The following is an 11103-nucleotide window of genomic DNA, read 5'->3' on the forward strand; positions in this document are numbered from 1 at the left end:
GATGAATCACCATAGATTTTCTATTAATAATGCTCATCTTGCAGGTTGGCTTCGATATAGTTCGAATGCTACAAGTCATGTAGAGGTACTGTTATAGAGCTGATCTTATTTGAATTTTTGCATATCAATATTAATTTTCGGTTTTATGTGTGATCTTTTGTTGAGCATGCCAATTTTTTCTTTAACTCGTATTATTTGCTTTTTATGTTGGTTCATCCTCTAAAATTGTAATTATTTTGCCATAAGAGCAATTCTGTAGCTTTTTGGGTTTTGGTGGTCAAATGCCAAAAATGTGGAGTCAAACTCAAGTTTTCCAGATTAATGGAATTTTATGAAATGCTGACTTGGACATGGAAGTTTACAGTAGATTTTCTATTAATTCCTAAACTGCCTTGAGGCGAATCTGGGTTTGACCTTGAAGTACTAGACTACCCCCTCCCTCTTTCTCAGAAGCACACTGTTCTCAAAGGATTTATTATCACGAGAAACCCAAAACATAGTCACTCCACCACTATCGCTGCCACTCTCCACTCTATCTCCATCTATCTTATCACCACCTGTCCCCATTCTCTCTCTCTCTCTCTTCCCATCATCACCACCATCTAGTGTATACCACAAAAATCTTAACCCTAGGGTCGAATTGAAAAAAACACTAAAAAATGATTAAAATTTAAAGAAACAAAAAAATGATCAACAGAACTACATTACCACTGATTTGCCAGCCCAACAAAACCACCACCTACCCAACACCAATGCTAAATCTTTTGCCATCACCTTGCTGGCACCACCTCCTCTCTTGCTGCAGCCATCAGAGAACCATATGAGAGCGTGATATCCTCTTTGACAATTTCAGGTAGGGGTTGAAATGCAACTCTGCTGAAAATTTCACGAAGGACTCTAGCTTTTGGGGACTCGTGTGGGCTTTTAAGAAATGATGCAAATTGTTGTTGTTGTAGCAAATGTGATATTGGGATTTGTGATGCTGATTGGATGGTCTTTGGTATGTGTTTGAGATTTTCAGCTTTGGGCTCCATGGAAATTTCTTATTAAATTGGTAGTTAGGTCATTCCGTAATAGGGCAGTTTAGGAATTAAAAGAAAATCAACAGTAAATTTCCATGTCCAAGTTAGCAATTGATAAAACTTCATTAATTGGGAAATTTGGGTGTGACTCCATCTTTTTAGCATTTGACCACCAACATGCCATTTTTTTGGAATTATTCCTTTATTTTTTGTGGATTATGTAACGGGCTATTATCGTTATGTTGGTTCATGAGTCATTGTTCTCTGTGTTTGTCAGGGAAAGAGTGGTCTTTCTAAGGTTTTAAACTACTCTAGCTGGAGTCGGCCGAAACATTGCAAAATTTTCTCAGCCCTCACAAAATCTGACAAATATGTAGAGTTACTGTTATAGAGCTGATCCTACTTGAATTGTTGCATATCGATATTAATTTTGGGCTTTATGTGTGATTTTGAGTAGAGCGTGTCAATGCTTTTTATGTTGGTTCATCCTAATTTTGATTATTTTGCCATAAGAGCAATTCTGTAGCTTTTGTGGATTAAGTAACAGGCTGCTATCATTATGTTGGTCGGCATTGTTCTTTGTGTTTGTCAGGGAAAGAGTGCCAATTTTTTCTTTAACTCGTATTATTAGCTTTTTAAGTTGGTTCATCCTCTAGAATTGTAATTATTTTGCCATAAGAGCAATTCTGTAGCTTTTTGAGTTTTGGTGGTCAAATGCCAAAAATGTGGAGTCAAACTCAAGTTTTCCAAATTAATGCAATTTTATCAAATGCTGACTTGGACATGGAAGTTTACAGTAGATTTTCAATTAATTCCTAAACTGCCTTGAGGCGAATCTGGTTTTGACCTTGAAGTACTAGACTACCCCCTCCCTTTTTCTCAGAAACACACTGTTCTCAAAGGATTTATTATCACGAGAAACCCAAAACATAGTCGCTCCACCACTATCGCAGCCACTCTCCACTCTATCTCCATCTATCTTATCACCACCTGTCCCCATTCTCTCTCTCTTCCCATCATCACCACCATCTAGTGTATACAACAAAAATCTTAACCCTAGGGTCGAATTGAAAAAAACACTAAAAAATGATCAAAATTTAAAGAAAAAAAAAATGATCAACATTACCACTGATTTGCCGGCCCAACAAAACCACCACTTACCCAACACCAATGCTAAATCATTTGCCATCACCTTGCTGGCACCACCTCCTCTCTTTCTACAGCCATCGGAGAACCATATGAGAGCGTGATATCCTCTTTGACAATTTCAGGTAGGGGTTGAAATGCAACTCTGCTGAAAATTTCACAAAGGACTCTAGCTTTTAGGGAGACGTGTGGGCTTTTAAGAAATGATGCAAATTGTTGTTGTTGTTGCAAATGTGATATTGGGATTTGTGATGATGATCGGATGGTCTTAGGTACGTGTTTGAGATTTTCAGCTATGGGCTCCATGGAAATTTCTTATTAAATTGTTAGTTAGGTCATTTCGTAATAGGGCTGTTTAGGAATTAAAAGAAAATCAACAGTAAATTTCCATGTCCAAGTCAGCAATTGATAAAACTTCATTAATTAGGAAATTTGGGCGTGACTCCATCTTTTTAGCATTTGACCACCAACATGCCATTTTTTTGGAATTATTCCTTTATTTTTTGTGGATTATGTAACGGGCTATTATCGTTATGTTGGTTCATGAGTCATTGTTCTCTGTGTTTGTCAGGGAAAGAGTGGTATTTCTAAGGTTTTAAACTACTCTAGCTAGAGTCGGCCGAAACATTGCAAAATATGTAGAGTTACTGTTATAGAGCTGATCATACTTGAATTGTTGCATATCGATATTAATTTTGGGCTTTATGTGTGATTTTGAGTTGAGCATGTCAATGCTTTTTATGTTGGTTCAGCCTAATTTTGATTATTTTGCCATAAGAGCAATTCTGTAGCTTTTGTGGATTAAGTAACAGGCTGCTATCATTATGTTGGTCGGCATTGTTCTTTGTGTTTGTCTGGGAAAGAGTGCCATTTCTCAGCCTTTAAACTACCCTAGTTGGAGTCAGCCGAAGCATTGCAATATGGTCTACAATGCAAGTAATTATACCGATTATCTTTTTAAGTGATGTATCTTCTATTTAAAGACAAATATTTATTTGGGACTAGAGGGTGGGCAGAAACATGATCCCAGAATAGAGTGGCTATATTAGTATAAATATCTTTTATAGGTATTATAGTAGGTTTTGGGAAGTCTTTCATTTGCCAAAGAAATGGTCCCCTTTGCACTTTTGTTCTCTAGACGAAGTGAGAGAACTGTTTTTGGTAAGTATTCTTGTTATCGTGTTTTGTTTATCTTACTTTTGATTTAGATCTGTATTTAGGTGAAGTCATTCAGGGTTTTAAGAATCATAAACCATTTATGATTTGTTGGGTCTCTATTCTGTTATTCAAGTTTCTACAATTTCTTCAGGAATAGATTTCTTGTGAAGTTGGGTTTAGATTTTAGGGTTTTTGAAATTATATTTTGGTAGTTTCTGAACTGATACTTGATTTATAGTCCATTGTTTGTGAAATCATGTTTTGCTCCTTTGTATTTTCCACCTTGTGTATCTGCTCTTTAAATTTGTTGGGTCTCTAATTTCTTCATAGATAGATTTCTTGTGAAGCTGGGTTTAGACTTTACAGTTTTTGAAATTACATTTTGATAGTTTCTGAATTCTTGCTTGATTAGTCCCTTGTTTGTGAAATCATATTTTGCTCCTTTGTATTTTTCACCTTTTGTATCTGGTTTTGTGTTTTTTTCCTTCTGAATTCACGTTTTGAGAAAAAAAAAAACTATCCAAATTGAATTTGCTGTATTGTTCATTTTCAATTCCTTCATAGTCCAAATTGAATTTGCAATTTATGTCTACTCTTGGTAAGTATTTATTACAATATTCTAACTGCGGTGACTGAAAAACATTTGGAATTCTTCGATCCTCGCCCCAATTTGTTACAGAGTTTACAACCTTTTTGAATCCCACTCTTTTGTATTTGAGATATCTATTCATGTGATTTCAACTAGCAGTAATGCTCACTGATGAATCACCATAGATTTTCTGTTAATAATGCTCATCTTGCAGGTTGGCTTCGATATAGTTCGAATGCTACGACTCATGTAGAGGTACTGTTATAGAGCTGATCTTATTTGAATTTTTGCATATCAATATTAATTTTTGGTTTTATGTGTGATCTTTTGTTGAGCATGCCAATTTTTTCTTTAACTCGTATTATTAGCTTTTTATGTTGGTTCATCCTCTAGAATTGTAATTATTTTGCCATAAGAGCAATTCTGTAGCTTTTTGGGTTTTGGTGGTCAAATGCCAAAAATGTGGAGTCAAACTCAAGTTTTCCAAATTTATGGAATTTTATCAAATGCTGACTTGGACATGGAAGTTTACAGTAGATTTTCTATTAATTCCTAAACTGCCTTGAGGCGAATCTGGGTTTGACCTTGAAGTACTAGACTACCCCCTCCCTCTTTCTCAGAAACACACTGTTCTCAAAGGATTTATTATCACGAGAAACACAAAACATAGTCGCTCCACCACTATCGCTACCACTGTCCACTCTATCTCCATCTATCTTATCACCACCTGTCCCCATTCTCTCTCTCTCTCTTCCCATTATCACCACCATCTAGTGAATACCACAAAAATCTTAACCCTAGGGTCGAATTGAAAAAAACACTAAAAAATGATCAAAATTTAAAAGAAAAAAAAAATGATCAACATTACCACTGATTTGCCGGCCCAACAAAACCACCACTTACCCAACACCAATGCCAAATCATTTGCCATCACTTTGCTGGCACCACCTCCTCTCTTGCTGCAGCCATCGGAGAACCATATGAGAGCGTGATATCCTCTTTGACAATTTCAGGTAGGGGTTGAAATGCAACTCTGCTGAAAATTTCACAAAGGACTCTAGCTTTTAGGGACACGTGTGGGCTTTTAAGAAATGATGCAAATTGTTGTTGTTGTTGTAAATGTGATATTGGGATTTGTGATGATGATCGGATGGTCTTAGGTATGTGTTTGAGATTTTCAGCTATGGGCTCCATGGAAATTTCTTATTAAATTGGTAGTTAGGTCATTTCGTAATAGGGCTGTTTAGGAATTAAAAGAAAATCAACAGTAAATTTCCATGTCCAAGTCAGCAATTGATAAAACTTCATTAATTTGGAAATTTGGGTGTGACTCCATCTTTTTAGCATTTGACCACCAACATGCCATTTTTTTCGAATTATTCCTTTATTTTTTGTGGATTATGTAACGGGCTATTATCGTTATGTTGGTTCACGAGTCATTGTTCTCTGTGTTTGTCAGGGAAAGAGTGGTCTTTCTGAGGTTTTAAACTACTCTAGTTGGAGTCGGTCGAAACATTGCAAAATTTTCTCAGCCCTCACTAAATCTGACAAATATGTAGAGTTACTGTTATAGAGCTGATCCTACTTGAATTGTCGCATATCGATATTAATTTTGGGCTTTATGTGTGATTTTGAGTTGAGCATGTCAATGCTTTTTATGTTGGTTCAGCCTAATTTTGATTATTTTGCCATAAGAGCAATTCTGTAGCTTTTGTGGATTAAGTAACAGGCTGCTATCATTATGTTGGTCGGCATTGTTCTTTGTGTTTGTCAGGGAAAGAGTGCCATTTCTCAGCCTTTAAACTACCCTAGTTGGAGTCAGCCGAAGCATTGCAATATGGTCTACAATGCGAGTAATTATACCGATTATCTTTTTAAGTGATGTATCTTTTATTTAAAGACAAATATTTATTTGGGCCTAGAGGGTGGGCAGAAACATGATCCCAGAATAGAGTGGCTATATTAGTATAAATATCATTTATAGGCATTATAGTAGGTTTTGGGAAGTCTTTCATTTGCCAAAGAAATGGTCCCCTTTGCACTTTTGTTCTCTAGACGGAGTGAGAGAACTGTTTTTGGTAAGTATTCTTGTTATCGTGTTTTGTTTATCTTACTTTTGATTTAGATCTGTATTTAGGTGAAGTCATTCAGGGTTTTAAGAATCATAAACCATTTATGATTTGTTGGGTCTCTATTCTGTTATTCAAGTTTCTACAATTTCTTCAGGAATAGATTTCTTGTGAAGTTGGGTTTAGATTTTAGGGTTTTTGAAATTATATTTTTGTAGTTTCTGAATTGATACTTGATTTATAGTCCATTGTTTGTGAAATCATGTTTTGCTCCTTTGTATTTTCCACCCTGTGTATCTGCTCTTTAAATTTGTTGGGTCTCTAATTTCTTCATGGATAGATTTCTTGTGAAGCTGGGTTTAGACTTTACTGTTTTTGAAATTATATTTTGATAGTTTCCGAGTTCATGCTTGATTAGTCCCTTGTTTGTGAAATCATATTTTGCTCCTTTGTATTTTTCACCTTTTGTATCTGGTTTTGTGTTTTTTTTCCTTCTGAATTCACGTTTTGAGAAAAAAAAAACTATCCAAATTGAATTTGCTGTTTTGTTCATTTTCAATTCCTTCATAGTCCAAATTGAATTTGCAATTTATGTCTACTGTAAGTAAGTATTTATTACAATATTCTGACTGCGGTGACTGAAAAACATTTGGAATTCTTCGATCCTGGCCCCAATTTGTTGCAGAGCTTACAACCTTTTTGAATCCCACTCTTTTGTATTTGAGATATCTATTCATGTGATTTCAACTAGCAGTAATGCTCACTGATGAATCACCATAGATTTTCTGTTAATAATGCTCATCTCGCAGGTTGGCTTCGATATAGTTCGAATGCTACGACTCATGTAGAGGTACTGTTATAGAGCTGATCTTATTTGAATTTTTGCATATCAATATTAATTTTTGGTTTTATGTGTGATCTTTTGTTGAGCATGCCAATTTTTTCTTTAACTCGTATTATTAGCTTTTTATGTTGGTTCATCCTCTAGAATTGTAATTATTTTGCCATAAGAGCAATTCTGTAGCTTTTTGGGTTTTGGTGGTCAAATGCCAAAATTGTGGAGTCAAACTCAAGTTTTCCAAATTAATGGAATTTTATCAAATGCTGACTTGGACATGGAAGTTTACAGTAGATTTTCTATTAATTCCTAAACTGCCTTGAGGCGAATCTGGGTTTGACCTTGAAGTACTAAACTACCCCCTCCCTCTTTCTCAGAAACACACTGTTCTCAAAGGATTTATTATCACGAGAAAACCAAAACATAGTCGCTCCACCACTATCGCTGCCACTGTCCACTCTATCTCCATCTATCTTATCACCACCTGTCCCCATTCTCTCTCTCTCTCTTCCCATTATCACCACCATCTAGTGAATACCACAAAAATCTTAACCCTAGGGTCGAATTGAAAAAAACACTAAAAAATGATCAAAATTTAAAAGAAAAAAAAAATGATCAACATTACCACTGATTTGCCGGCCCAACAAAACCACCACTTACCCAACACCAATGCCAAATCATTTGCCATCACTTTGCTGGCACCACCTCCTCTCTTGCTGCAGCCATCGGAGAACCATATGAGAGCGTGATATCCTCTTTGACAATTTCAGGTAGGGGTTGAAATGCAACTCTGCTGAAAATTTCACAAAGGACTCTAGCTTTTAGGGACACGTGTGGGCTTTTAAGAAATGATGCAAATTGTTGTTGTTGTTGTAAATGTGATATTGGGATTTGTGATGATGATCGGATGGTCTTAGGTATGTGTTTGAGATTTTCAGCTATGGGCTCCATGGAAATTTCTTATTAAATTGGTAGTTAGGTCATTTCGTAATAGGGCTGTTTAGGAATTAAAAGAAAATCAACAGTAAATTTCCATGTCCAAGTCAGCAATTGATAAAACTTCATTAATTTGGAAATTTGGGTGTGACTCCATCTTTTTAGCATTTGACCACCAACATGCCATTTTTTTCGAATTATTCCTTTATTTTTTGTGGATTATGTAACGGGCTATTATCGTTATGTTGGTTCACGAGTCATTGTTCTCTGTGTTTGTCAGGGAAAGAGTGGTCTTTCTGAGGTTTTAAACTACTCTAGTTGGAGTCGGTCGAAACATTGCAAAATTTTCTCAGCCCTCACTAAATCTGACAAATATGTAGAGTTACTGTTATAGAGCTGATCCTACTTGAATTGTCGCATATCGATATTAATTTTGGGCTTTATGTGTGATTTTGAGTTGAGCATGTCAATGCTTTTTATGTTGGTTCAGCCTAATTTTGATTATTTTGCCATAAGAGCAATTCTGTAGCTTTTGTGGATTAAGTAACAGGCTGCTATCATTATGTTGGTCGGCATTGTTCTTTGTGTTTGTCAGGGAAAGAGTGCCATTTCTCAGCCTTTAAACTACCCTAGTTGGAGTCAGCCGAAGCATTGCAATATGGTCTACAATGCGAGTAATTATACCGATTATCTTTTTAAGTGATGTATCTTTTATTTAAAGACAAATATTTATTTGGGCCTAGAGGGTGGGCAGAAACATGATCCCAGAATAGAGTGGCTATATTAGTATAAATATCATTTATAGGCATTATAGTAGGTTTTGGGAAGTCTTTCATTTGCCAAAGAAATGGTCCCCTTTGCACTTTTGTTCTCTAGACGGAGTGAGAGAACTGTTTTTGGTAAGTATTCTTGTTATCGTGTTTTGTTTATCTTACTTTTGATTTAGATCTGTATTTAGGTGAAGTCATTCAGGGTTTTAAGAATCATAAACCATTTATGATTTGTTGGGTCTCTATTCTGTTATTCAAGTTTCTACAATTTCTTCAGGAATAGATTTCTTGTGAAGTTGGGTTTAGATTTTAGGGTTTTTGAAATTATATTTTTGTAGTTTCTGAATTGATACTTGATTTATAGTCCATTGTTTGTGAAATCATGTTTTGCTCCTTTGTATTTTCCACCCTGTGTATCTGCTCTTTAAATTTGTTGGGTCTCTAATTTCTTCATGGATAGATTTCTTGTGAAGCTGGGTTTAGACTTTACTGTTTTTGAAATTATATTTTGATAGTTTCTGAGTTCATGCTTGATTAGTCCCTTGTTTGTGAAATCATATTTTGCTCCTTTGTATTTTTCACCTTTTGTATCTGGTTTTGTGTTTTTTTTCCTTCTGAATTCACGTTTTGAGAAAAAAAAAAACTATCCAAATTGAATTTGCTGTTTTGTTCATTTTAAATTCCTTCATAGTCCAAATTGAATTTGCAATTTATGTCTACTGTAAGTAAGTATTTATTACAATATTCTGACTGCGGTGACTGAAAAACATTTGGAATTCTTCGATCCTGGCCCCAATTTGTTGCAGAGCTTACAACCTTTTTGAATCCCACTCTTTTGTATTTGAGATATCTATTCATGTGATTTCAACTAGCAGTAATGCTCACTGATGAATCACCATAGATTTTCTGTTAATAATGCTCATCTCGCAGGTTGGCTTCGATATAGTTCGAATGCTACGACTCATGTAGAGGTACTGTTATAGAGCTGATCTTATTTGAATTTTTGCATATCAATATTAATTTTTGGTTTTATGTGTGATCTTTTGTTGAGCATGCCAATTTTTTCTTTAACTCGTATTATTAGCTTTTTATGTTGGTTCATCCTCTAGAATTGTAATTATTTTGCCATAAGAGCAATTCTGTAGCTTTTTGGGTTTTGGTGGTCAAATGCCAAAAATGTGGAGTCAAACTCAAGTTTTCCAAATTAATGGAATTTTATCAAATGCTGACTTGGACATGGAAGTTTACAGTAGATTTTCTATTAATTCCTAAACTGCCTTGAGGCGAATCTGGGTTTGACCTTGAAGTACTAGACTACCCCCTCCCTCTTTCTCAGAAACACACTGTTCTCAAAGGATTTATTATAACGAGAAAACCAAAACATAGTCGCTCCACCACTATCGCTGCCACTGTCCACTCTATCTCCATCTATCTTGTCACCACCTGTCCCCATTCTCTCTCTCTCTCTTCCCATTATCACCACCATCTAGTGAATACCACAAAAATCTTAACCCTAGGGTCGAATTGAAAAAAACACTAAAAAATGATCAGAATTTAAAAGAAAAAAAAAATGATCAACATTACCACTGATTTGCCGGCCCAACAAAACCACCACTTACCCAACACCAATGCCAAATCATTTGCCATCACCTTGCTGGCACCACCTCCTCTCTTGCTGCAGCCATCGGAGAACCATATGAGAGCGTGATATCCTCTTTGACAATTTCAGGTAGGGGTTGAAATGCAACTCTGCTAAAAATTTCACAAAGGACTCTAGCTTTTAGGGACACGTGTGGGCTTTTAAGAAATGATGCAAATTGTTGTTGTTGTTGTAAATGTGATATTGGGATTTGTGATGATGATCGGATGGTCTTAGGTATGTGTTTGAGATTTTCAGCTATGGGCTCCATGGAAATTTCTTATTAAATTGGTAGTTAGGTCATTTCGTAATAGGGCTGTTTAGGAATTAAAAGAAAATCAACAGTAAATTTCCATGTCCAAGTCAGCAATTGATAAAACTTCATTAATTTGGAAATTTGGGTGTGACTCCATCTTTTTAGCATTTGACCACCAACATGCCATTTTTTTCGAACTATTCCTTTATTTTTTGTGGATTATGTAACGGGCTATTATCGTTATGTTGGTTCACGAGTCATTGTTCTCTGTGTTTGTCAGGGAAAGAGTGGTCTTTCCGAGGTTTTAAACTACTCTAGTTGGAGTCGGTCGAAACATTGCAAAATTTTCTCTGCCCTCACTAAATCTGACAAATATGTAGAGTTACTGTTATAGAGCTGATCCTACTTGAATTGTCGCATATCGATATTAATTTTGGGCTTTATGTGTGATTTTGAGTTGAGCATGTCAATGCTTTTTATGTTGGTTCAGCCTAATTTTGATTATTTTGCCATAAGAGCAATTATGTAGCTTTTGTGGATTAAGTAACAGGCTGCTATCATTATGTTGGTCGGCATTGTTCTTTGTGTTTGTCAGGGAAAGAGTGCCATTTCTCAGCCTTTAAACTACCCTAGTTGGAGTCAGCCGAAGCATTGCAATATGGTCTACAATGTGAGTAATT

The 11103-nt window shown here is 35.7% G+C and overlaps 1 long non-coding RNA gene across 1 annotated transcript; it reads left to right on the forward strand.

Moving 5' to 3' along the window:
* The first annotated feature begins 3995 nt into the window (after positions 1-3995).
* LOC132280169 (uncharacterized) lies at positions 3996-11088 on the forward strand. Its single transcript, XR_009471480.1, has 6 exons — positions 3996-4170; positions 5690-5993; positions 6794-6834; positions 8354-8657; positions 9459-9499; positions 11019-11088. It is a non-coding gene; the product is annotated as an uncharacterized LOC132280169 (long non-coding RNA).
* Positions 11089-11103: the final 15 nt, after the last annotated feature.

This window comes from Cornus florida, unplaced genomic scaffold (genome assembly GCF_030987335.1).
Source record: "Cornus florida cultivar Cherokee Brave unplaced genomic scaffold, ASM3098733v1 CherokeeBrave_3.0.0_Hap2_Chr10, whole genome shotgun sequence".
Taxonomy (NCBI): Eukaryota; Viridiplantae; Streptophyta; class Magnoliopsida; order Cornales; family Cornaceae; genus Cornus; species Cornus florida.